Raw genomic sequence first — 27,819 nt, 5'->3', positions numbered from 1 at the left:
ACCCCTTCCACACCCTCTTCAACCTCAACCCAGTGCCTACCGTTTAACTGAATGAGCAAGGACGTGAACATTCAGGCTATCTCCCCATCCAATGCTGGGAGCTAGTTCGCTGACAGTTTTAGGAGGAACCCCCATTCATTTGTGGTGGACTTGGCCGCCCCCAGCAGAGGGGTAGCGCTTCAACTCCTCTCCTCTGGAGTTGACAAATCACATGAGCAAGTGAATGCCGATTTTGAGTTTGATTTTGGCTATCAAAAGGTCTTTTGAGGGAAAACCATTTCTTGGAAAGAGTTTCCTCACCTGTTTTTTTTTTGTGGTACGTGGGCCTCTCACTGCTGTGGCCTCTCCCGTTGCGGAGCACAGGCTCCGGACGCGCAGGCTCAGCGGCCATGGCTCATGGGCCCAGCCGCTCCGCGGCATGTGGGATCTTCCCGGACCGGGGCATGAACCCGTGTCCCCTGCATCGGCAGGTGGACTCTCAACCACTGCATCACCAGGGAAGCCCACCTAGTTATTTTTCTAAGGAGTAACTCAAAAGCGTAAGCACGACTGAGTCTCCAGAGAAATAGGGTAGAAATTGATGTAGCCTCGGCTGTAATACGCTGAGATGCACAGCTCATGCTGCCAAGGAAGCGCCTGATGCGCCCAAATGTGGCCCCAACGGGAATCTCAAGAAGCAGAGCAGCTTAGAGAAGAACACAGGGTGGGGTGACTGCACCGTCGGGAGAGGCAGGTCACCATCCCCGGTGTGTCCCTGCTGAGTGTGCTGTACTCTCCATCCCCGGCACTGAGCCATTTCTGTAGCCAGTCACACAGGCGACTCGGTAGATCAAGTCATGGTGTGACTACTGCATCTGGAGTTCCCTGGGAGGGGTGGGTACTGGGAGGTACCATTCAGCTGTGTGGTCTGGGTGAGGTCCCAGCTGGGAGTGGAGAAGCAAGAAGGTCTGTCAGTTCCAGCTCAGGATGGCCCTGGCCTCCACTCACAACGCAAATGCTTCACAGTGGAATGTCCGTTATGTTTTACACATTAAAAAAAGAAAAGGGCTCCAGAAATGCGAATGTTACTGAGTGTCATTTGATTTAATACTTGATTATAAATGGTGTTCTGTTATACATGGTTACCTAATCTGGTAACCAGCATGGACTCAGGCAGCAAAGTCAATATTAAAATATTTGTTGATAGGCAGATTTTATTTTTAGTTGAAAAGTTGGCCAAGTAGGAGGCCACATGCAGGAGATTAAAATTTAAAAGGAACCATCTCATCAGACTGGTGCCGAAGATGATTATGAATGCGAATAGGAATCCCGTGCGTGCTGTGGAGAACTGGGGCTTTCCCTGGAAGGATTTTGTTGCTGGAGAATAAAGCTCTTTGGTCTCAATAATTTGGAATAAACAAATGTGTCCTTCCATCTTCCAGCCTTCAGCCAGCTCAGCTGAAACCTCCCTTGTATTTGCCAAATCTCTAGGCCGTCTTCTCTGGGCCTCTGAAATTTCCACTTTCTGAATTCCTTGTTGTGTAGGATTCTTCCCACTGTGAGCACAGGCCCCCAGCATGTTAACAAATCCCCTTCCGGGAGAGGGCCCAGGCACCGGGGCTTGGTGGGCTATACGCGAGGCAGGGTCCTCACTTCAGTGACCTCCCCTCTGTGTGGCACCGTTGCTAAAGCACCTCTGTGGTTACACCTTAGAGTTTTAGGTCTCTTTCAAGTAGCCCTTGGCAGGAAGACTCTGACCCTCCATCAGGCCTGACTGCAGGCCGGGTCATTGCCCAGCTCCAGCTCTACTTTTTTCCTTCAGTATTCCAAGCACCACTAATGGTCAATGACATCTTGGTCACATGTTACATGTTTCCCCATACAGAGAGGTCTGTTTCTGGTTCTCTTTTCTGCCCTATGGTCAGTTCAACTACCCCTGTACAATATGACATTCTCTCAGCTTTAAAATAAGTCTTGATTGATGACTGCTAGGGCATATCTCTTCTCTATTATTCTTCTAAACAGTCATAGTTGTGAATTTGAGGAACAACCTGAAAATTTCCAGGGGAAAAACATTCTTTGGGATTTTGATGGGAAGCACATTTCATGTGTACATTAATTTGTTATCTTTATGATATTGTCTTCCCATTCGTGATCATGATGCTCATTTTTTTCATTTTTATGTCCTTTAATAAAATGTTATACTTTTCTTCACATAGATCTTGCTCCAATTGTTTTGATTTATTTCTTACATTTTTATTGCTGTTTTGAATGATATGTTTTGATTTTTATAGTTTTTAATTGGTTGCTGACATGTATAAGAAGCTATTTACTTGTATTTGTCTTCTGTTTTTAGATTTTTCTATGTATAAAATTGTGTTGTATGTGAAAAACATTTTATTTTATTTTTTTGCAAAATCCTCATTTATCTTTCTTGTCTTCTTGCATTGTCCATACCTCTAGAACAATGTTAAATAGATGCATGATAAGCACATCCTTGTCTTGATCCTTTGAAAAGAACAAAACATCTCCCTACTTTTCATTTTGAACCGTTTTAAAACCTCAGAAAAGACAAAAGAACTAATACCTGCAAACCCTTCACCTAGATCCACTAGTTATTAACATGTGTCTGTTTTTCTCCTCTATTATTTTTTTCTAAACCATTTGGGTATCAGACATCATAATATTTCACCCTAAATGGCTCTAGTAGAAATAGCTTAAGAACTGGGTGTTCTTTTACATAATGAGAGTTGGGAAATTTAACATAGCTAAAAGTGCTATTATTATCTATTACACTATATGTATTTAAAATTTCATCAACTGTCCCAGTAAGGTTCGCTACAACTTTTTTTTTTTTCCTCGATCCAGGATCAGATTAAGGATCACACATTGTATTTGGTTGTCAGTCTTTATTTTATTTATTTATTTATTTATTTTTTGTGGTACGCGGGCCTCTCACTGTTGTGGCCTCTCCCGTTGCAGAGCGCAGGCTCCGGACACGCAGGCTCAGCGGCCATGCCTCACGGGCCCAGCCGCTCCATGGCATGTGGGATCTTCCCAGACCGGGGCACGAACCTGTGTCCCCTGCATCAGCAGGCGGACTCTCAACCACTGCGCTACCAGGGAAGCCCTAGTTGTCACTCTTTAATCGTCAACTGAGAACAGTTCCCAGTCCCTTCACTCCCTTTTTAGTCTTTTGTGACCTGTTTGAAGAATTCAGACCAGTTATTTTTGTGACATGTCCCTCAATTTGGATTTTTTAAAGAGAACATTTTAATATGTTCCCATTAGAATATCTCTTGAAAGTTTTTGGTAGATATCTATTAATAGATGAAGAGATAATTTCTATTCCTACTTTGCAAGGATTCTTTCCCTTAATTGTGAATGGATGTTTAGTATTATCAAATGCCTTCTTTTGCATTTAATTAGATGATAATTTTTTTCTTCTTAGATCAGTTTTTATGGCAAATTGCATTACTAGATTTTCTAATGTTAAGCCATCTTTGCATTCCTGGGATACGACTAACTTGGTCATGATTTATATTTGCTTCTCATGCATTTTAGGATTCTATTTGCTAGTATTTTGTTTAGAATTTTTGAGTCTGTGTTCATAATTTTCCTTTAAAAATTAATTAATTTCCCCAGTTTTATTGAGGTATAATTGACAAATAAAACTGTATATATTTAAAGTGTACAATGTGATGATTTGATATATTTACACAATGTGAAATGATTACCACAATTAGGCTAATTAACACATCCATCACTGCACAGTTACTTTTTTTGCGGTGAGAATGCTTAAGATCTATGCTCTTAGAAAATCCAAGTATAAAATGTGATATTAACAATAGTCACTAGGCTGAATGTTAGATTCCTAGAACTTATTCATCTTTCGACAATTCTTGTACCCTTTGATGAACATCTCTTCATTTCCCCCACCTCTAGCCCTTGGTAACCACTATTCTACCCTCTGTTTCTATGAGTTCTATATTATTTTGTTTGTTTTTAGATTCCACATATAAGTGAGATCATACAGTGTTTGTCTTTCTCTGGCTTATTTCACTTACCATAGTGTCTTCAAAGTCCATTCATGTTGTCACAAATGGCAGGATTTTCTTCTCATGGATGAATAACAATCTATCTATCTATCTATCTATCTATCATCTTCTATCACATCTTCTTTATCCATTAATCCATCGATGCACACTTAAGACTTAGGTTGTTTCTGTATCTTGGCTATTGCAAATAATGCTGCAATAAACATGGGAATGCCTATATCTCTTTGAGATACAGATTTGGTTTCCTTTGGATATACCCAGGAGTGAAATACCTGGATCATACAGTGGTTTTATTTTTAATTTTTTGAGGAACCTTCATATAGTTTCCATAGTGGCTGCACCAATTTACTTTCGCACCTACAGTGCACAAGTGTTCCCTTTTCTCCACATCTTTGCCAACACTTGTTATCTCTTGTCTTTTTGATAAAAGCCATCCCAACAGGTATGAGGTGATATCTCATTGTGGTTTTGACTTATGTTTCTCTGATGGTTAGTGACATTGAACACCTTTTCATGTACCTGTTAGCCATTTGTATGTCTTCTTTGGAAAAATGTTTATTGAGCTTCTCTGTCCATTTGTCAGTTGGATTTTTTTCTATTGAATAGTTTGAGTTCCTAATACATTTTTGGGGGGGATATTAACCCCTTATCAGATGTGTGGTTTGCAAATATTTTCTTTCATTCTATAGGTTGCCTTTTCATTTTGTTGACTGTTTTCTTTGCTGTGCAGAGGATTTTTCATAATTTTCTCTTTTTTCCTGCCTTATCTTGTTTTGTACCATGGGGATGCTTGCCTTGTAAAAGAAGATAGTCTTTCCTCCTTTTCTAGACTTTGGACTGGACTAACTATTAGTCAAAATAGAAGCCTCAGTAATTTAATTTTTAAAGAAAATTGTCCACTACATATAACATTTCAAATATATTAGCCTGAAAATTTTCATTTATTTTTATATCTTAATCACAACTTCTCAGAATCATTCTTATTTTTCATTTCTAATATTTATTCATGCCTTTTTCTTGATTAATTAATCAAGAAAAATTTGAATTTTTATTAGTCCTTTATAAAGAATCATATTTTGATTCTTTTGTTTCTCCCTATTGCTTCTTTATTTACTATTTCCATAATTTTGACCTTTATTATTTTTTCTTTTGGTTTTTACATTGATTTGTATTATCTAAATTTTTACATTGCATTCTTAGCTCATTAATTAAAAATCTCTCTTGTTTTCTAAAATATATGTTTAATATTATAAATTCTTTATAACATCCCCTTTCATCTACTTTACACAGATTTTTGCGTATAAGTTCTTTTGTCATCATTCAGTTCTTGGTATTTATAATCTCCATTACAATTTCTTCCAGACCCATGAATTATTTGAAAGCGTTATTTATTTCCAAATGTATGGGTGCATTTTAACTGACTTTAAAATTTTATTTCTAAATTCATTGTGGACCACATGTTTTCAGATCTTTGGTATTTTTCAAGACTTCCTTTGTGATCCATTATGTATGTATTCAAATTTTAAAAACATATTTTATGTGTTTGAAAAGAACGTGTAGTCTGTATCTGTGGGAGTCTGAGAGCTCTCTCTGTCTCTCTCTCTCTCCATCCCCATCTCTTATCTACTATATCCCATAGATCAATTATGGTATTTCAATCTTTTCTATCCTTACTGATATTTTGAAAGCTTGATTTATCTGTTAGTAAGAGAAGTGTGCTAAAATGTTTTACTTCAGTTATAGATTTGTTGACTTCTTATATTTCTGTCAATTTTTGCTTTGTGTATGTTGAGGCTATGTTATTTGATGTGTGTGCGTATCGATGATTACCAATCTTATAGAGTTATTGCTTTTATCACTAAAAATGATCTTTTAGTCCCTGATAATACTTTTTTCTTAAGCTCTTTTGCCTAATATTCATAAAGCCATTCAAGCTTTCTTTTGTTTAGCAATTGCTTGTCATTTCCCATCTCTTCACTTTCAACCTCTCAGTTTCCATGAGCTTGGGTGTTTCTCTCATGGTGCGTATGTAGCTGAATATTGTGTGACTAGTATGTGGAAAAGACACAGTTCATGCTGTAATTAAAGAAGGACTTTATTTTTGTTCTCTGTCTCTTTAAAACTTGTTAATTGGCTGTCATCTTACACAGTCATGGGCTTGGGCAGGTCCTGACTCACCTCTGACTTCCAGGTTGCCACCAAGTCCTCAAACACATCTCAATTCAAAAATCAATAAATGTGGCTGAACTGTTAATCAAAACTTTCATATTCACTTACCACCACACACCCCAGTGAAGTCTCGTAGTTGGTGAGTTGATAGCCCTCAGGGAGGCACTACCCTTGGCCCAGTTGGAGCATACAGAGAGAGGAGAGGAGTGGGGGAGTGTTTCTGCCTTGTGGGTCTAGCAGAGGTTTTACCCTGGTTCTGGTGGGACCTTTTTGGGGTTCTTCAGGGTCATTCATGCCATCATTGGTGCTCCTGTGCTGGACCTCAGAGGTCTGCTGCTCAAGGTCCTCAGACAGTTCAGGTGGTCCTCTGGGGAAGAACCTGAACCTGTGTGTGTGTGTGTGTGTGTGTGTGTGTGTGTGTATGCACGCACACACGTGTCTCTTGTTTCAGTTTCCAGTCTGTCTCCCCCTCTTCCATCCCCTCTCTTTTGCATGGCCCACAGCTGGTACAGGAGAACATCTTGTCCTAACAACATCTGGTTGTATAAGTCTTCCCCGTGTAGCAGCCCTCTCTTCACACACCTGCTAAAGCAGCTGACCAGAACCTCTATTCTGGTCAGCAGGCAGGAGGAAGGAGGCAGTCTGCACTACGTACATCAGGCTCTCCAGGGGCTACAGTTGAGCCCATTCTCTTGGGTCAGGAAGGCTTGAGCTGTAAGCACCACTTTCACCAAAGCTGCACTCCACAAATCCATGATCTCTCCATTGTCCAGTTCCCATGATATTCTTGAGTGTGTGTGAGCTCAGAGGCAGTGGACTGGTCCCCAAACATTTCCTTTGTGAATCTGACACTTGATAGGATTTTCACATCTATTTATCTTGGTGTCTAATCAAAAGTTCAATTTTAGGGTCTGTCTGGTTAAAAAAAAAATCTGTCTTTAGAAAGGTGATTTATAATTCATTTACACTTATTGTGGTTACTGATTCATTTGAAATTATTGCCAGCATTGTAGTTCTGTTTTCTAGTCAACATTAATTTCCTTGTTTCTTTTTCTCTTTAATGACTTTGGTAGATAGAACATTTCCTTTATTTCCCTGTCGCCTGCTCTGCTACTTGAAAGTTAGACGTTTCATATCTGTTCTTTTAATAGTCACCTATAACTTTTTTTTTTTTTGCAGTATGTGGGCCTCTCACTGTTTAATAAGAATAACTTATTAAACTACTATTGACTCTTTGATAAGAAAGATTATAGGTTGTAAGGACAAGAGGAATGAAATGGCATGCCTGGGAAGTCATTTTGGAAATTCATCAGACCTTCCCCAAAATAGTGGTCATCAGATTCTGGAGTGAAGACTCTAGGAGCCCAATGCCAACCCTGAGATCTGTCGCTTCATCCCTCACTCTCCCTTCTTGGCCTTCCCTGCAAAGGATCATCATGTTGCATCCAAGGCAGCTCATGCAGAAGATTCTCCTGCAAGGGGCAAAGTGAAGACAGATGTTCTGTCTTTGTTCAAAACAGTAACACATGAGAATCGGCCTAATTTACGTCATTTTGCATTTCCATTAGCAACACCGTCTGCATGAAACCATAAGTGGGTGGGAGACATCTTAGGGTGGCTCCTTGGCCCTGTTCCAGGGGTCAGGGAGATGACCTGGCCACATGAAGAGCCTCTGAGAATCTGCACTCTTGGGGCTAGTCACTAACCAGCTGTGTGACTTTAAGCCACTTCACCTCTCTGTCTCAGTTCCTTTATCTGTAAGACAAAGAAGTCATATCAGAGCACCTTTTGTCTCTTTATGCCTCTAAAATGCTAGGCTTTTAAGGCATTGTCTCAAAAAGACAAGACAAGCATCAGAAATTTAGCAGTGAAGTTACACTTTATAAATTATTCTTTCACCACTGTTTCCTCTTCAACTTTGGAAATGGACTCAATTTTCTTTCCACAGTGTTTCTTTAACAAAAGCAGCCTGACTCATGAGTTAATTCAAATTTATTTGGGATGATTTTAGAAGGAAAACAAGTTCAAAGACTCGTTTGATAGGAAATGAAGCCAGAAGTTAGTTGCATATGGATGTTGAGAATAAATTTATAAGCTAAAAAGGTATGACAATTTTTTCTCCTGCCCAGTGTTTCTTTTTTTTTTTTAAAAAGAAGATACTTTAAAATAAAAGAGTTTGAGATCTTCACATTTGGTCACTGCATTTTCATTTAATTAATAACTGTCTTTGACCATTTTCATCTGGTAAAGCAACCTAACTAGGAAATAATCAGGAAAAGCATTAGTGAACATATTGCCAATAAATTAGAACATGGTGACTGAAGACATTTGAGTGTGGTTGGTCCTTGATCTTTTCATGGACCATTAGGAATAATTTCCACAGGGTTCTTGCAGGTGGAGGAAAAAGCTGGAAATGCTAAAAAATTGAGTCCAACCAAGAAGGCAGAGCAGGGAATTGGTTGTGCTTTGACTGAACTAGAGCTGCCTTCCCCCAGCTAGAATCAAGGTCAAACTCACCATGACCTGGAGATCTGAGGAACCAGCTTTCCTGTCTTCTGAGGTCCTTCCCAACATGAACCACGGCTCTAATGCTGTGGTGTGACATCCGTGGACCAGTGTTTAGGCTCTCTGGGGCTGCTTCAGGACAGTGCCAGAGGCAGAATTCTAAGATAGCCCCCAATCCCACCCTGGTGTAGACACCCTGTGTAACATGTGAATACAAAGGATTTCACTCCCATGATCAGGTTGTTAAAGGCACTGGAGAGATTCCTGTGTGGGCCTAACCTAAGCACACGACCCTTGAAGTTTCTAGACATCAGAGACAGGAAGTCAGAGCATCAAATCATGAGTGAGATCCCACATGTGCTGGAGAGGACCGCGTGGCACAGCATGTGGGCTGCCTCCTTGTGGGGAGAGCTGCTCCTGGCCTACCACCAGCAAGAAAGCAGGGGCCTCGACCCTACAGCCACGAGGAGCTGAATTCTGCCAACAACCTGAACGGACTCAGAAGTGGATTCTTCCCTAGTCGAACCTCCAGATGAGAACACAGAATCCGATGCCCGGATTCCAGCCTTTGAGACCCTGGGAAGAGAACCCCGCCATGCTCTGCCTGGACCTCTCATCTGCAGAACTGTGAGCTGGTAAACGGGAATGTTCTAAGCTGATAGGTTTGCAGTAATTTTCTATGCAGCAATAAAAACGAAAAGGGTAGCCACACACCCAGGCTGAATGAATACAAGTGGTGGCATTAGAGATGGAGGGAGACGCCATCTCCGCATACAAACCTCATCCCCTTACAGGCATCTTAGCATCTTTAGGGCCAGCAGCATCTCACAGCTGTATTCCATCCTCCCCAGCGTGGTTTGAATCCACCCTGCCTTGTAAAGTGGGAGACAGCCCTGAGTTAGAGATCGGAGGCCATGGATTCTGCTGTTCTCTGCTTTGCACTTGCTTGATGGTATTTGACAAAGTCATTTTCCTCTGGGACCGTAGTTCAATGATCTGTGTAAAAGCAATTGAGTTAGAGGCTACCTAACCTCTAAGAGGCTGGTAGGATCTGCTGTGGCTTTGTGACTGCTCAGTCGCCCCTCCCCAGGTGGCTGGTAAGTCTGTGCCTGAGCACCTGGAGCAAAGGTATTGGCAGCTCCCTCCACGTGTGCTGGCCAGGTACTGAGCATAAGCCAGTTGTTGTCCTAGATATTATGAAATCCTCAAAATAGCATTTTGAGGACATGCTTAAGTTATGCTAGGTGAAAAGAGCAGGATCTGAAATAGCATGTACTGAAGAATCAGATAAAATCATTTAAACTGGGTCTGTGAATCCTTTCAGCTGTTCCTCAGGAGGTGCTCATTCTGCAGTGGAGAAAGGAGCAGAAGCTGTGTGACCTGCCCCCTGCCCGCCCCCTCCAGGTGCGCTTTGCATAGGAATCCTTCCTGGCCAAGCAGAAGTGGATCAGATACGACTAGAGTCACCAAACGCTTCCATTATTGCTAGACATATGGGTGGTTTCCTTATGTTATTGTTGCTTTTCTTTCAATCTTTTTATTGTGGTAAAATACACAGAACATAACATTTACCGTCTTAATCATTTAAGTGTAGAGTTCAGTGATATTAAGTCCACTCTTACTGTTGTACGACCATCACCACCATCCATCCCTAGAACTCTCTTCACCTTAGAAAACTGAAACTCCATCCCCATTAAACAACAACTCCCCTTTTCCCTCCCCCAGCCCCTGGCAACCACCGTTCTACCTTCTGTTTCTATAAATTTGATGACTCTGGGGACCACATGGAAGTATTTAAAACAATACAGGATTTGTCTTTTTGTGACTGGCTTCTTTCACTTAGCATCATGTCCTCAAGGTTCATCCAAGGTGCAGCATGTGTCAGAATTTCCTTCCTTTTCAAGACTGAATAATATTCCACTGTATGGATGGACCACATTTTGCTTATCAGCTTGGGTTGCTTCCATGTTTTGCCTACTGTGAATAACACTGCTATAAACATGGGTGTGCTCCTTTTTGTTTGTTGTTTGCTTGTTTGTTTTGAAGATTTTTTTGATGTGGACCTTTTTTTTTTTTTTTTGTGGTACGCGGGGCTCTCACTGTTGCAGCCTCTCCCATTGTGGAGCACAGGCTCCAGACGCTCAGGCTCAGCGGCCATGGCTCACGGGCCCAGCCGCTCCGCGGCATGTGGGATCTTCCTGGACCGGGGCACGAACCCGCGTCCCCTGCATCGGCAGGCGGACTCTCAACCACTGCGCCACCAGGGAAGACCCGATGTGGACCATTGAATTTGTCAAGTCCTCATTGAATTTGCTGCAATATTGCTTCTGTTTTCATAGTTTGGTTTTTTGGCCCCGAGGCATGTGGGATCTTAGCTCCCCGACCAGGGATTGAACCCACACCTCCTGCATTGGAAGGCAAAGTCTTAACCACTGGACCACCAGGGAAGTCCCCCCCTTTTCGTTTTAATAAAACATTTTTTACAGAGTGCACAATTCTTCTGTATACAATTCAAAAATTGTTTTCAAAGTGAAATTATCCATGCGACATCCCCCAGACAAGGACACAGAACACACCAGCACCCAAGAAACCCCCTTGTGCACCTCCCACTCATTTCCCCCATCTCCCTCCCCAAAGGTAACTGCTGTCCTGACTTCTAAGGCCACTCCTAGTTACACCCATGTTTGATGTTATATGAATGGAATCACATGATCCCTACTCCTCATGCCTGGCTTCTTTGCCCAACATTGTGAGCTCTGTGCATGTTGTTGCAGGAAACAGTGGTTCAGCTGCTCCTCTTGCTGTGTAGTAGGTATTCCACCATATAAAAATATCTCCACTTATTGACTGATTCTATGCTGTGATGGAACTTAGGTTTGCTTCCAGTTTGGGGCTATTCTGAATAAATCTGCTATAAATATTTTTATACACGTTCTTTGTGGCCATGCACTCATTTCTGTGGGGTGTATACTGAGGAGTGGGATTGCTAGGTATAGAAAAGTCAGCTTTTGTAGATACTGCCAAAGAGTGTTTCAACAGTGCCGTTCCATTTATGCCCCTTCCAGTCTTTCCCCATCCTCACCAACACTTGGTCTTATCCTTCTTTTAGATTTAGGTATTGTGATGACTATTTTGTGTGATCTTATTGTGATATAAATGTCCAGTTCCCTGATAATTGAAGGGAATGATCACATGCTCTTGCGGTCGCTGGACTCTTGACTATCCTCTTCTGTTGTGGGTCTCTTCAAGTCTCTTGCCCACTTAAAAAATTGGGTTGTCTTTTTCTTATTGATTTATAGGAGCTTAAAAAAATGTTTCCTGGATATAATTATTTGTGTTTAAAATATTTTCCCCCATATTGTGCGGTTTGGCATTTATTCTTAATTTTTTTTTTTTGGATGAGCAGAAGTTCTCAATTTTAACATAGTTCAATCAATCAGGCTTTTCTTTTAAGGTTAGTACACTCTGTGCTGCGTAAGAAATATTTATCTACCACAAATGTATGAACACATTCCGTTTTGACATTGTCTAAAGGATTTTCTGATTTCACATTTTTTCTTTTTTGTGCTCTGTGCTCTGCAACAAGGGAAGCCCACGCACCGCAACAAAGAGCAGTCCCCACTCGCCGCAACTAGAGAAAGCCCGCGCGCAACAATGAAGACCAAATGCAGCCAAAAATAAACAATTAAATAGGGCTTTCCTGGTGGCGCAGTGGTTGGGAGTCCGCCTGCCGATGCTAGGGGCCATGGGTTTGTGCCCTGGTTCGGGAAGATCCTTTATGCCGCGGAGCGGCTGGGCCCGTGAGCCATGGCCGCTGAGCCTGCGCGTCCGGAGCCTGTGCTCCGCAACGGGAGAGGCCACAACAGTGAGAGGCCCGCGTACCGCAAAAAAAAAAAAATTAAATAAATATATTTATTTTTAAAAAACATAATTGAGGTTATAGTGCATATGCACATTTTTATTCTGCTTTTTTGGACTATTTATTGCTTTTTCAAACACATGGTTTTATTTGTCGATGGCACTATTCTCTTTCCTAATGTCTTAATTTATCTTTTATTCCTTATGATTTCCTTCCTCTTATATTGTTTAATTAAAAATATTTTGTCCCCTTCCTAGTTGTTTTAGTTAAACATATAGATGATTTACATTTATTATTTTTATTCAAATGAAAATTCAGATGTTGATTTTTTTCTTACCCCCAAGATAATAGATTTCTTTTTCCTGTAACTCTATTTTTTTTATACTTTATACAATTTTTTTAACATCTTTATTGGAGTATAATTGCTTTACAATGGTGTGTTAGTTTCTGCTTTATAACAAAGTGAATCAGTTATACATATACATATGTTCCCATATCTCTTCCCTCTTGCATCTCCGTTCCTCCCATCCTCCCTATCCCACCCCTCTAGGTGGTCACAAAGCACTGAGCTGATCTCCCTGCTCTATGCAGCTGCTTCCCACTAGCTATCTATTTTACGTTTGGTAGTGTATATATGTCCATGCCACTCTCTCACTTGGTCCCAGCTTACCCTTCCCCCTCCCCATATCCTCAAGTCCATGCTCTAGTAGGTCTGTGTCTTCATTCCCGTCTTACCCCTAGGTACTTCATGACTTTTTTTTTTCCCTTAGATTCCATATATATGTGTTAGCATACGGTATTTGTTTTTCTCTTTCTGACTTACTTCACTCTGTATGACAGACTCTAGGTCCATCCACCTCACCACAAATAACTCAATTTCGTTTCTTTTTATGGCTGAGTAATATTCCATTGCATATATGTGCCACATCTTCTTTATCCATTCATCTGTCGATGGACACTTAGGTTGCTTCCATGTCCTGGCTATTGTAAATAGAGCTGCAGTGAACATTTTGGTACATGACTCTTTTGTTGTTGTTGTTGTTTTTTGCAGTACGCAGGCCTCTCACTGTTGTGGCCTCTCCTGCTGTGGGGCACAGGCTCCGGACGCGCAGGCCCAGCGGCCATGGCTCACGGGCCCAGCCTCTCTGCGGTATGTGGGATCTTCCCGGACCGGGGCACGAACCCATGTCCCCGGCATTGGCAGGCAGACTCTCAACCACTGCACCACCAGGGAAGCCCTACATGACTCTTTTTGAATTCTGGTTTTCTCAGGGTATATGCTCAGTAGTGGGATTGCTGGGTCATATGGTAGTTCTATTTGTAGTTTTTTAAGGAACCTCCGTACTGTTCTCCATAGTGGCTGCATCAATTTTTATTAAAGTCAGAACATCCTGTGGGACAAACCCATGATCCTCCCACTCACTAAGAAACAACTGTTAGTGGCTTTCAGATTGTTTTTATGTTTATGTACGCTTCCCCCCCAAATTTCATAACTTCTGATTTCATCTAACATTTTATGAACATTTTCTATGTCAATATATGCGTTGCTTCAGTATAATTTTAATGGCCATTTTAGTGTCTTATTGAGTAGATGTACTATAGTTTATATAATCACATTCATATTTTTAGGTGGCTAAGTCGTTCCTATTCTAACAGTTCCTACTTAGCAACACTGTTTTGTAATGAATGTTTTTTAATATTGTTTTTGGACATAGTTTACATTTGGAGAGGAGGAGCATTAAATTTCTAGAAGTAAAATTCACGAGTACGAGCGCCTACCTGTTTTTGGAGCTTCTGTTGCCTGTGCGTATTGCCAATTTCCAGTTCAGATAAATTTCCACTTCTTCCTAGACTTCAGGATAGTATTTCTCTGTCTTCTCACATTTCTATCAACATGGGACATAGATATCTAATAGACCTCTTCTTTTCGATAGGAAATGATGGCATTTTTCTTTAGCTACTAGTGAGATTAAACTTCCCCTTAATTTATGTAGCATTTATATTCACATTCTTAGCCCACTTCTATTCCATTGTTTCTTTTCAAATGCTCTCTCTATATCAAGACCATTAACAATTTGTCTGGTGTATTGTCCATTTTGTATCTTCTTTTTCATTTTATTGTTGATATAAAGAAGTTTTAGATGTCTGTGTAGACTGATTCACTTACTTTTCTCTTTATAGTTTTTGCTTCGGGGTTATGCTTAAAATTTCCCATGCCATTTTATGGTTATGTAAATATTCAACTATTATGTCTTTTTGGACTTCCATAATTTTGTTTTTCTTTCATGTTTAATATTTCAATCACAATTGAAATTATTTTAGTTTAAGACAAAGCAATGTTTAACTTTATGAATTTATAAATGTTAGTTACCCTGTTTCCCCCATTGATTTGAAATGCCATCATTATTGTGTACTTAGTGTATATTTACAAATATATATGATATAAACCCCCCTGAAGATTAGGGAACCAACTTGGGTCAGAGGGCTAATAAGTGTCTGTGAGGTTTTCACATACAAATGTCTCTGAGACTTAGGATGCATATTCCAACTGGGCTGCCATCTCCTCTGGGGATGTGCAGAGTGAGCGTCCCAGCACACCTAAGCTGGTTCTTTCTGGTTCTCAGGGCGTGGTCAGTGGTCCCTGGATTTATCCTGGCTTCAGCCTCTTCATCGCCAAACCATTATCAACTCTCTCCCTTTATCTTCTTCCCAGGTTTTGATTTCAAGGTTCCAGAGAGTCAGAGAGGTTTTCTTCCCCCACAATGTGACCACCCCAGTGCACAAAGCTACGTAATTAGGTGGGCTCCTCCAGCAGCAGACGCTGAGATAAGGATTTGAACACAAGTAATTTATCTTGGAGGGGCTTCTAGGAAGCACTGGCAGGTGAATACAGAGTGGAACATGGGAGGAATTTGATAGGAGGAGCGTCAATGACTGGGGGGGGACAGCTAGGACCCAACCTCCTGGGGGTCTCTGGCCCACTGTGGATCACGTCTGAGTCAGCCCACCTGAGGGGTGTGAGAGCTGGAGTATTTATCCACCACTTCTTGTCAGTCATTGGTGGAGAGCTGATCCTAGGGGCCCTTAACTCCCTGGCATTCTGGCCTGCTCCTGCTGTAGAAGAAGGCTTGGGACAGAGCTGCAGTTATCATCAGTTTTACGCTGGGGTGGGGGGAATAAGGGAAGAACACCAACTGTGACTGCTCAGGTCCACCCCCTGAAAGTGTCCCCAACTGATGGTAGTCCAGGTGCTACTGAAAATACTTACACAATGGGAGAATTCAGGGTGGACTGCATCATGGTGGGGCAGCTCTGGTGAGAAAATCCTTCTCTGCATTGAGCCCAAATAGCTCTCCTTCAAACTTCCACATTTTGTTCTAGTTCTGCCTCCTGGAAAAAAAAAAAAAGGATCAAAACATATTTTCCAGAGGAGTTTGAACAATGACCCAGAAACCAGAGTCTTCCCTTTTGCACACACTAGGGTACAGCCCTAAGTTGCATAACTAGGAGTTTGCCCCATCCTCCTTATTTATCTATTGTTGTCATTTCTTAGAACAGCTGGCAGGATGCTCATGTGGGTGTAACTGAGGGGAAGGCCACTCCATGTGTGTGTCAGTGGGGAGGGATGGAATAAAGTCCACTCAGCCATCACGCACCTTGATTAGGTCAGCTGCTCCAGGGAGTTGGGGAAAAATGTACCATTGAATGACTAATTCATGAGTCATGGAATGTTTATGCTCATTTTCAGATTTTTTTGAATTCACAAATGCTTCTTTCCCACAAGCAAACAATCGCCATTTCTGTCCTAAAAGACGGTAGATTGGCCAATTCTATCATCATCTTACTCTCCTACCACATACTAATGGAATACATGCATTTCATTTGGCTTAGAAGAAGATGGATTCCCCAGACAAAATCTGATTTTAGTGTATTTCATCTCTTGCTCCATAAGTAAATCCCAGATGACATGAAAGGAGGCCAGTGCTTGCGGCCACCCCATAACGACAAGTCCACAAGCCAGAGACACTGGGGAAGGAATTTGTACTTTGCATTCACTGGCTTTTCTTCAAGTATTTGGGTGGGGCACTTGCATCTCATATTTTAATGACGGGGAGAGTGATAAATGAGATCATAAACTAAACTCTATTGTCATCGCTTTACAATTGTTAACTGGGATTAATTACAAAGAATATGGGCTAGAAGCACCCCTCAGGTTCATACATTGAAGGTCATTTTGTAAGATGTTCGAGGGTGCCAGGAAGACTCTTGTTTCTATCATTTCAGCTGGCTCATACTCCCAGGTCAGCTGGGAGAACTGAGTCTGTGGGATTAGGAATTAATTTCTGACCTAGAAGTCAGAGGCTGGGCTGTGCAAATCTGCAAAGGGAAGTTCTCATTTACAAAGGCAATTCCACCCTCGTTGGTAGTGCGTACCCAAACCCCGGCCCACAGAGCGTGTGTTCCCAAGGGTCACCTCCTCCCTGAGCCCCTGACTTGCCCTCACCCCAGAGCTGGGCACTGCTCTCCTGGCTGGATCTCCAAGCCTGCGGGCTGAGCAGGGAGCTCCACCTCTGGAAGAGCCCCAGAGGTGCCCAATAACTTTGGGAGCCATTGCTGAGATTGGCTTCTGGCTCCGGCCCAGTCTTTCTTGGGCTCCTGAGGCAGCAGAGACTCAGAAGAGGCTCTCCATCATGGGAAGATGCTGGTCCTGGCAAAGAACAAAGATTTGGTGCTTGTGCTCTGGTCCAGGCCATCCCTGCTTCTGTTCAGTTAGTGAAGATTGAGGTAGGAGGCCTGGTCCATCCTCAGCAATGTAGCAAGATGGCGCAGGGCCAAGGCATCTTGGGACACATTGAACAACTTCAGAAGCTGCTCTTTTAGCTCATGACCAGTTTTTAACCATGGCTTTGGTGTTGGGGAGACAGAGGTCAAGATGAACATTTAAGATTTTAGGAGGCTGAGGGGGAAAGGTGCTCTACGCCCACAGTACTAGGCTGACTCAGAAATCTTTTGAATAGAGATCCAGAGAGCACAGAACATCAATGACCTAGAAATACATTCAGGAACAAGTAGATATTTATAAATATAATCAATAATCTGTAGGGTATGGGAATATATGTTTCTGCAAATTTGGTTGACATTTCATCAGGCAAGGAATGAGTTTAAAATGGAGGTGATCAGTGGCATTTGCTGCAGTGCCCTCCCTGGGGTGGGCACCGGGAGAGTGTGTGAAAGAGAAAGAGACTTGAGTACTGGGGGCCCTTCGTTCTCTCTGGGGCTAGGCCATTACATCATCTCTGGTCAAACACGGTCCTTAGAGCCATCCCTGATTTCCTCTTTGGCCCATTAAGTCACTATTATTCTTACCTGCCTGGACGGTCCCTGGGGGTAAAAGGACACTTGAGTCCCTGGGCAGGACAGCAGCACGTGGATCCCCTGGTGGGGCTTTTCCCAAAATTTTCCACATGGTGGGTTCTGCCAAGCTCATTTCCTTTCAGAGATCTGAGACTTTTCCTTGGTGTCTTCAGACTCATTCATTATCTATTTTTACATTAAAAGAACAGAAATTTCATTAACTAATAAAAACTGGGGGAAAATGTCCATTGCCACATAATATTGGGGACAGATGTTTAATTTCAAAGCATGCATAAATGTACTCTATTTTCCAACAAAGTGGAAGCCAGACGCTCTTAACAGCCCTTAGCAATTAGCAGTGTTCCCTCCTCATCCCACTACGCCCACCGCCTGACACACACTGATGGCTGGACTTGCTGTCACACAGCCTGAGATTTAAAGGAGATTGTCAGCTTCGGCTAACCTCAAATCTCACCTTGATGCTGGCTGCCAAGGGTGGGCAGTTTTTGAGGTTCCTTGTCCCTCCTTCTCTTCTGCTCTGGCCACGCTTTCTACCAGCCATGGTTCCATGGTTCCTGATGAAGACTTTCCATTGTGTTCCAGCCAACTTCCAGGGCTTCTGCAAGGTGACATGTTGTGGGAGGAGACCCAGAGATCAGATTCAAACCTGGGTTCCACCCTTCACTGCTTTATGAATCCAGACAAGCCATCTTACTTGTATCTGAGTCTTGGTTCTTCCCCTGAGCAGAGGGAACACACATTATAAAAGGGGATATGTAGTTATATATCTCATATGTGAGGAATAAATTAAATAATGTGGACAAAATTCTCTCTGCTTGACACATAGTTAAGGCTCAATAAATGGGAATGACGACACCATGATGGCCATGATGGTCGCGATCAAAGATCTCAGTGTAGGGACTGGCTGAGACTAGACACTCAACCAAATTTAAGAAGACACATTGGATGATGCTAGATAACCACTTGTATGCATGAGGATGCCTTAGAGTTACAAACTGCTTGCAAATTCATTGTCAACCTTCATCCTTACCTGTGCAGCAGGTAAGGCAGAAATGTGCGACTCATTTTACTACCGAGGAGGCTCAAGGTCATGAAGTAGCAGGTTGGGGGACAGGCTTACTTGGGGTCACGTCCTCTCCTGGCACCTCCCTGTCCTTGTGCAGTGCCCCCTGCAGTGTCACCTCCCGCCTTTCTCTACACATGGCCCCTCCTGTCCTGCCTGCTTTCCTCCGCTGTCCCCTTTGGTGTCTCCTGGTGTCTATACCTGAGCAGTACAGAGTGATGGTGCCTCTGCTGAGACTGCTGTTTGGCAGGAGGTACAGGTGTCTTGTGGGCACACTTCATGCATCTTGGACCCACACAACCTCACTGTTCTCACCTCAGGAAGGATCTCGTCATGGTGTCTTATCAGCTGTGATTACACTGGCCTTGTGTCATTGACCCAGAAGAGCTTCAGCCTGGGTACTGGTCACAGAGTTAGGGGCTTATTATTGGAAAGATGTTAGCTATTATAACTGAGGGTGTAAACACTGAGGTGAAAATTAGGCCATCACAGGTGAGGGGTGCCACCTGTGTCTCCTCAGAAACAAGGTGAATGGGATTGTTTTTTGGCTGTTGGCACCTCATCTTAGGCCTCAAGCTGGAGGGCTCGGGAGGGCCCATCTGCCCAGGCTTTCCCCTACCGTGCACACCTCACGTTGTGGAGCATCACCCAGCCTGAGGGCGTGGTCTTCCTGGAGCAGGGATGGACCATCCTCTCTGGTCCAGCTGGTCTTGCCTTTGCCTCCAGGTGAACTCAGAATGGCCACAGCACATCTCCTCTCACCGCACCCATGCTCTGCCCAGCTTCCCGACACCCCAGTCGGCTGGCCCAGGGAAGCCCAGGGGATGCCATTTGTCATGGTGTCCTGAAGGGTCTTGGAGCCTCCCACTCTGGTCCTCCCAGTCACCACTGGGGGAGGGAGTATTTGCGGGGTCTGCTCTATCTCAGGGGGTGTCCCACCTGGTGGAAGAGACTAGGAAGTCAGCCCCAGGATCCCTAACTCTAGGTTAGGTCACTTTTGCCTGGTGTCCATGTGCACAGAAAATACATATGAACAGAAAATACAAATGTGTAATAGCATAAAAATTATGTGGGTAAGAAAAGAGAGAAACACACTTTGTAAAGGGTGTACTACAGGAAGTAAAACTCAATTGTAAATAGCAAACTGTTTTCTAACTTCAAAAATCAAGAAAAAATTTTTTGTGTGAAACTGGAGATGAAAGAATAAGTGAGACAACAAAGGGGAAAAGAGCTGGTGAGAGATGGAGAGGAAACTTGGTGTGAGGAGGGAATACAGTTGTGAAGTCAAAGAGGTCATTTCAGAACGACAGTTCCGTGAAGGGCAACACTGGCACTTAGAACATCCACTCAGTGACATGGAGGATGAGCCTGAGAAAGCACCAAAATGTGCCTGGAAAAGGCAAGTGATTTAGAAAGAAGGAAAGGTGAAGATCCTGGGGGTAGGAGGAGAAGAACAGGCCCAGCAGCTGAGGGGTCAGTGGCCCTGAAGAGGAGCTGGAATAAATGGCACAAAACAGTATTCAGACAAGCAGGAAGAAAAATAGCCTGAGAACGGCTACTGCACAGCAGAAACGGGCTCCCCAGCACCTGCTACGTTCAGAAAGGGAGAAATACCCTGACACATACTGATAAACACTTGAACTTCCAGGAAGAAGAAGGGATCCTATGAATACTTAGGTCAAAAAGTAATAGGACATTCTTTTACACGTAGCTGTCCAGTTTTCCCAGCACCACTTATTAAAGAGGCTGTCTTTTCTTCATTGTATATTTTTGCCTTCTTTATCAAAAATAAGGTGATCATATGTGTGTGGGTTTATCTCTGGGCTTTCTATCCTGTTCCATTGATCTATATTTCTGTTTTTGTGCCAGTACCATACCTTCTTGATTACTGTAGCTTTGTAGTATAGTCTGAAGCCAGAGAGCCTGATTCCTCCAGCTCCGTTTTTCCTTCTCAAGATTGCTTTGGCTATTTGGGGTCTTTTGTGTTTCCATACAAATTGTGAACTTTTTTGTTCTAGTTCTGTGAAAAATGCCATTGGTAGTTTGATAGGGATTGCACTGAATCTGTAGATTGCTTTGGGTAGTAGAGTCATTTTCACAATGTTGATTCTTCCAATCCAAGAACATGGTATATCTCTCCATCTGTATCATCTTTAATTTCTTTCATCACTGTCTTATAGTTTTCTGCATACAGTTCTTTTGTCTCCTTAGGTAGGTTTATTCCTAGATATTTTATTCTTTTTGTTGCAATGGTAAATAAGAATGAAATTAGAATACTCCCTAACACCATACACAAAAATAAACTCAAAATGGATTAAAGACCTAAATGTAAGGCCAGACACTATAAAACTCTCAGAGGGAAACATAGGCAGAACACTCTATAACATAAATCACAGCAAGATCCTTTTGACCCACCTCCTAGAGAAATGGAAATAAAAGCAAAAATAAACAAATGGGACCTAATGAAACTTAAAAGCTTTTGCACAGCAAAGAAAACCATAAACAAGACCAAAAGACAACCCTCAGAAGGGGAGAAAATATTTGCAAATGAAGCAACTGACAAAGGATGATGCTCAATGTCATTAATCATTAGAGAAATGCAAATCAAAAGTACAGTGAGGTATCACCTCACACCAGTCAGAATGGCCATCATCAAAAAATCTACAAACAATAAATGCTGGAGAGGGTGTGGAGAAAAGGGAACCCTCTTGCACTGTTGGTGGGAATGTAAATTGATATAGCCACTATGGAGAACAGTATGGAGGTTCCTTAGAAAACTAAAAATAGAACTACCATATGACCAAGCAATCCCACTACTGGGAATATACCTTGAGAAAACCATACTTCAAAAAGAGTCATGTGGGCTTCTCTGGTGGCGCAGTGGTTGAGAGTCCGCCTCCCGATGCAGGGGACACGGGTTTGTGCCCTGGTCTGGGAAGATCCCACATGCCGCGGAGCAGCTGGGCCTGTGAGCCATGGCCGCTGAGCTTGCACGTCTGGAGCCTGTGCTCTGCAACAGGAGAGGCCACAACAGTGAGAGGCCTGCGTACAGCAAAAAAAAAAAGGAGAGTCATGTACCACAATGTTAATTCAGCTCTATTTACAATAGACAGGACATGGAAGCAACCTAAGTGTCCATTGACAGATGAATAGATAAAGAAGATGTGGCACTTATATACAATGGAATATTACTCAGCCATAAAAGAAACAAAATTGAGTTATTTGTAGTGAGGTGGATGGACCTAGAGACTGTCATACAGAGTGAAGTAACTCAGAAAGAGAAAAACAAATACCGATGTTAACACATATATATATGGAATATAAAAAAAAATTAATGGTTCTGAAGAACCTAGGGGCAGGACAGGAATAAAGATGCAGATGTAGAGAATGGACTTGAAGACGTGGGGGGCAGGGAAGTGTAAGCTGGGACGAAGTGAGAGTGGCATGGACATATATACACTACCAAATGTAAAATGGATAGCTAGTGGGAAGCAGCCACATAGCACAGGGAGACCAGCTCAGTGCTTTGTGACCACCTAGAGGGGTGGGATAGGGAGGGTGGGAGGGAGACGCAAGTGGGAGGGGATATGGGGATATATGTGTATGTATAGCTGATTCACTTGTTATAAAGCAGAAACTAACACACCACTGTAAGGCAATTATACTCCAATAAAGATGTTAAAAAAAAAAAAGCAATAGGACAGAGAGGGATGGCCCGAGGCCTTCCCTCAGCTCCAAATGGACAGTAAACTGCTGACCTGTGGGAGGCAACGGGAAGATACGTCAGACGTGTAGGTGTTGGTGGGGACGTGCAGGTGGTGGTGCACATGTGCAGGTGTTGGTGCAGGTACGCCACTGCCATCCTGACATCTACTCGTTGGAAAGGCTCAGTGGGAAAAGACTGGTAGCCAGCGACCCATGAATGAGACTGATGACAAAGTCACCATTCACAAGACAAGTGAAAACAAGCTACCATCAGAGACCTTTTTTCCGCCATCATTTGAAGACGATCTGATTTATTGAAAAGCAATAACAAGCGTGAGTTCAGAGGTAGCTGGTGACACAATGAAAGTCCAGGAGTTCATGGTCTGTCTACATGTTCTGTGTATTGATTAGCAACACCAAGCATGTTTCTCTCTCCATCTATATATACCAGATTGAGGAATATAGATAGTCTCACTTATTCACTGAATAATTTTCCAGAAATGGGGATGTTTTCATGTCCATTGTATATAGTAAATATTTTCTACTTTCTTTTCCTGAAAAGGTGACATCTTCAAATCAATGGCATCTTCGAGTTAATGAAATGTGGCTCAATGGAAAATCGCTTTTCATTTTCAAGAGTAACAGAACGATCAAGAATAGAGCTCTAGAAATCATGAGAAATGTGACAATGCTGGTGAGAGTCTCTTCAGAGTGACACCTGTGTTCCCACATGGGAAGATTTCGCGTTTAAATGTGCCCGTTCTCCCGGGAAGGTGCCTTGATGCCTTGGGGATGAAATTCTTGTTAAAATCCCCAAAGTCTATTGGGGAACAAAATGATATTAAGGTCACTTGGAAAAAATGTGCAAGAATAACCAAGAATACTCTGAAAAATAACCATGTGAAATGACCCAGAGAACCAAATAGCAAACTACCTTAAGATAATGGCTAAAGTAGCCCAGTACTCGTGCAGACAGAAATCGAATAACGGCAGTCAATAGACAATCCAGAAACGACTCAAGGCATTTTAGCATTTCTTACATGAAAAGGGGGAATTAGGTCCATGTAGTCAAGATGAACTCTGCAATAAATGTTACTGGCATAGGTGGCTACAATTTTTGAAAAAAAAATTGAAGCTGGATTCTTACTTCACGATAAAATGAATTCCAGATGGTTCGAAGAGATAAGCATAGTGCAAGTGAAATGGTAACGGAATTGGAGGGACATATGGGTGCATACTTTTGCACTCTGGGGGTGAAAAGGCTTTTCTAAGCATAAAACTGAAGTTAGGAAAGAGAATGGAAAAGTTTTATTACTCTTTCTAAACATGTGAAACTGACATATGGGAGGCGGAAGGCAAATAAAGCAGTGACGTGGGCATCCAGAGACAAAGGCTTGCTCCGTGCGAGTTACGACAACATGGCCTCACCTAGAGCCCAGAGCTGTCATCAGCCTTCACAGGGTCACCTACCGAATGCGGTGGGCTGGGATTGTGTCACAGATGGGACACCGGCTCCGAGAGCTCACAGAAATCAGTGTGGGAAAGGACAAACATCGTCATAGAAGAATCAGCCATTTACAGCAGAAGTAAAAATGAATTAATCCGAGGGGGAAAATGATTCAAATGCACTGTTTGTCAAAGAACTGGACGTGGAGAAAGCAGTCAGGTATCTCACTGATTGTGAGAAGACAGGAAGTGGTGATGGGCGGGGCCCGGGCTGCCCGAGGCGCCCCGAGGAGGCCGGATGGCAAAGTGGGCAGAGTAGCCAGGCAGCTTCAGTCACAACTGGGTAAGTTGCTTCATCTCTTGGCCTCAGTCTCCACATCTGTAAAGTGGGAACAATGATGCCATCACCATTTCGTGACTGTGAGGCTTTTATGATTACTTCAGGTGCCTGGCATGGAAGCATAGGGACCATGTGTAAATATAGTCAAATATATCAGCACTGGGCCCTCAATATCCCAGTCGCTGGCCTTTTCTCGGGAGCCCCTGCATCAGCAGGAAATGGGAAACTCTTGGAGCCCATCCTGGGAAACATCACAATTCCCTACAGGGGTTCTTCTAACACCAGTGACGCAGTCGTCGGGCATCAAGTCCATCTTGGGGCCTTGAAAATGGAGCAAACCTCCAATACCCGCAGAAATTCTTTCTTCTGCTCTGTTGGGGGTCTGAGGAAGCCTCTTAGCTCTTTAATGGACAGAAAGAAGGAAGAAGTGGGGAGAGACGGGAAGGAGTGGGGAGAGGTGGTGGGAGCGGCAGCTCTGGCTCCTGGTGTGATGGGACCATGGTGTGATGTCCCTTGGGGGCAGGCTGAGCTGTGAACAGCCCTGTCGTGTCGAGATGGGCCTCTGGGCCCTCCCGGCTCCTCCACAACCCCTGCGTGTGAGCAGGACATAGCCAGGAGGGGCTGGGCGCCCACCAGGCTGAGGGAGCGGCAGCCCTGGCCGCCCAGATGTCTCTTTCTTCTGTGTCTTCACCAGCCCCACTCTCCTGCCTCCGGCTTTTCCTTCCACGTGTTCTCAAGTCAGATCTGCCAACTCTGCCCCCACAGCGCAGCTGCCCCAGGCCTCCTGCGGGCACCAGTCCTGCCCGCTGGCCATCATGGTGGGCGCACCAGCCTGTCTGCCTTCCGCTGGCTCGTGGGCGCAGGTTGAGGACCCCCAGCCCCACCTCCTCTCCTTGGGCTGTGCTGTTGCCTCCATCATCGTGACCCTAGCTTTCCTTGCCAGACTCCTATCCTGGGTCACCCCGCAGAGAGCAGAGGCTGGGCAGAGGGCTCCCTAGATTCCTGAGGGTGTTGGCAAGCCCGGGAGGGCAGAGGTGAGGACAGAAAGGAGGGGCGAGAGTCAATACAGAGACACTTCATTTCTGTGGGGCGGGTGTTGACCACACTGACACCCCTGGGGAAGTGCTCATCCCCCCTTGGACAAGGGTGGCCGCTGGCGTCAGCTCCCCGCCCCTCACTCTGGATACAGGCTCCAGGCTGGGTGATGCTGGGTGCACTGGTGTGAAGCTGGCCAGCGCCTGTGGGGACCTGGTCACGGCAGCAGTGGCTGGCGGGAGAGGTGGGGCAGAGTGGTCTGGACATGGTACGTAAGAGATGTCCCTTCCTGAACGCCTAGTTGGATGACACCCTCCCCAAAGGCCCCCCTCCTTGTTCCACTAACTTTGCACCCAGCATCGTTTCTACAGGTAGTTGCAGTTGACTGTACACCGTAAGCTGGGCATCAGTGCGCTCATGGCTTTTGTTCCAGAGGTTTCGGTAAGTTCGATGACCGTACCATGGACTGAGGCTGCCCAAATGTGATTGAGAAATGAAGCATTAATAGAAGCAGAGTGTCTGCAGTGATGGGGGGCAGAATCCCCACCCATCGGGGACAAGTCAGACCCTCACCAAAGCATCCGGTTCCTTCTCAAGCTGTGCTTTTAGAGCTGCTGGGTTTGATCACCTTTCACCCTCTGTGTCCCGAGAGATGGGGCCCTGAGAAAGCTGGGGCTATGGGTGAACCCCGTATTCCTGCCCTGAACGCTGGTTGTCTTTCTCACAGAAAACCTCCCGCCACCCATCCACCTTCCTCCTCGAGGCTGGAGGCTGGGGCAGACCACCCCTCCCTCCCCAGTCTCCTGTCTGCTGCTGCCATCCCAGCCCCTAAAGTGGACCCTGAATTCCTCTAACTGGAAGATACCTCAGTGCAAAGAGAGAGCGAGATAAAGAAGCTACACCTACGGGAACCCGCCGGCCTCACAGGGCAAGGTTCCCCAAACTCACGCGTCCGAGATCTTCACCGGTCCCCCTAGTCCAGTGACAGGGGGCCCTCCCACCTCTCTCCTGGGGGCCAGCCTAGATTTGGGGTGAGGACGTCTGAGGTCTCAGAGTGCCCCACACCCCCCCACGTGGCCTCTGTCCACCGATTTGACGTCTTCTTTGCTCCTCCAGCCCACCTTTCCTCCTCCAGCCCACCTTTCCTCATGACCCTGAGGTCACAGGTGAGGGTTTGGGGATATGAAAGGGGCACCAGTGCGCCACGTGGGGGAGGAGGAGAAGGGCCAGTGAAGGCAACGGGGTGGCCTGGGCGCAAACCCCGCTGTGGCCACGTCGCGAGGGTGAAAGTTCAGATTGCCGAGGAGCCGGCGGGTGGGAGCTGGAGAGAAAAGCCTCAGCTGAGACGCTGGGAGGAGGTTCTGGGGATGCCAGGAGGCATGGAGGTGATTCCTAACGCGGTGGAGTGGACACCAGCAGAGTCGGGGGGCGTCTGGGGGGTGCCTGGCCCCACAGCCTTTACAAAACACTGATTGATTTTCTGCGGCGCCGCACAGCTTGTGGGATCTCAGCTCCCCGACCAGGGATTGACCCCGCACCCCCTGCAGTGGAAGCGCGGAGTCCTAACCACTGGACTGCAGGGAAGTCCTCCAAGGCTTTTAGAGCGAAGTTGCATGAGTCTATGAATGAAATTCCTTCTCCAAGGGATTCTCAGCCCTAGCGTCTTAGCTCTGGGTCAACTAAGGATATTATGGTCCTAAAACTCATGTGTCCTGACCCAGACAAGCTAGAGAGTGGGCAAGGCGGGGCTGTGTCAGGCCTCGGAGAGACATGCACGTCTCATGCACGTCTCATGCACGTCTCATGCACGTCTCATGCACGTCTCTGCACGTCTCTGCACGTCTCATGCACGTCTCTGCACGTCTCATGCACGTCTCTGCACGTCTCTGCACGTCTCTGCACGTCTCATGCACGTCTCATGCACGTCTCTGCACGTCTCATGCACGTCTCTGCACGTCTCTGCACGTCTCATGCACGTCTCATGCACGTCTCTGCACGTCCCACGGGTGTCAGGTACTTGGCTCCCACACGGAAGTGGTTGGGCCCAAGTTGAAACGTCCTGGCGCTTCCAGGATGACTCTGCAGATGGAGAAATTAGGGGAGTTTGGGGTTCTGGAACTAGTTATGCTCCTTGATGGACCCAGGAATCCAGTGCCAACAGCCCAGGGGTGCCTCAGCGCCATTTAAAGTCTACACGTCCAGACAGAAGAGGGGGTGGTTGGACAAGACGGAGGTTTAAAAAATAATTATTTTTTAAGAGCAGTTGTAGATTTACCGAAAAATC

The 27,819-nt window shown here is 44.4% G+C and overlaps 1 long non-coding RNA gene across 1 annotated transcript in view; it reads left to right on the top strand.

Moving 5' to 3' along the window:
• The window catches only part of LOC137226028 (uncharacterized), a 206,442-nt gene extending 179,171 nt beyond the window's left edge, over positions 1-27,271 (top strand). The window contains exon 4 of the long non-coding RNA XR_010944120.1: positions 23,277-27,271. This is a non-coding gene — a long non-coding RNA (uncharacterized lncRNA). The remainder of the gene's footprint in view (positions 1-23,276) is intronic.
• Positions 27,272-27,819: the final 548 nt, after the last annotated feature.

The sequence above is a fragment of the Pseudorca crassidens genome, chromosome 6, assembly GCF_039906515.1.
Source record: "Pseudorca crassidens isolate mPseCra1 chromosome 6, mPseCra1.hap1, whole genome shotgun sequence".
NCBI classification, from domain to species: Eukaryota; Metazoa; Chordata; class Mammalia; order Artiodactyla; family Delphinidae; genus Pseudorca; species Pseudorca crassidens.
The sequence above is the reverse complement of the archived record's forward strand: the minus strand, read 5'-3'. Positions and strand labels throughout refer to the sequence as shown.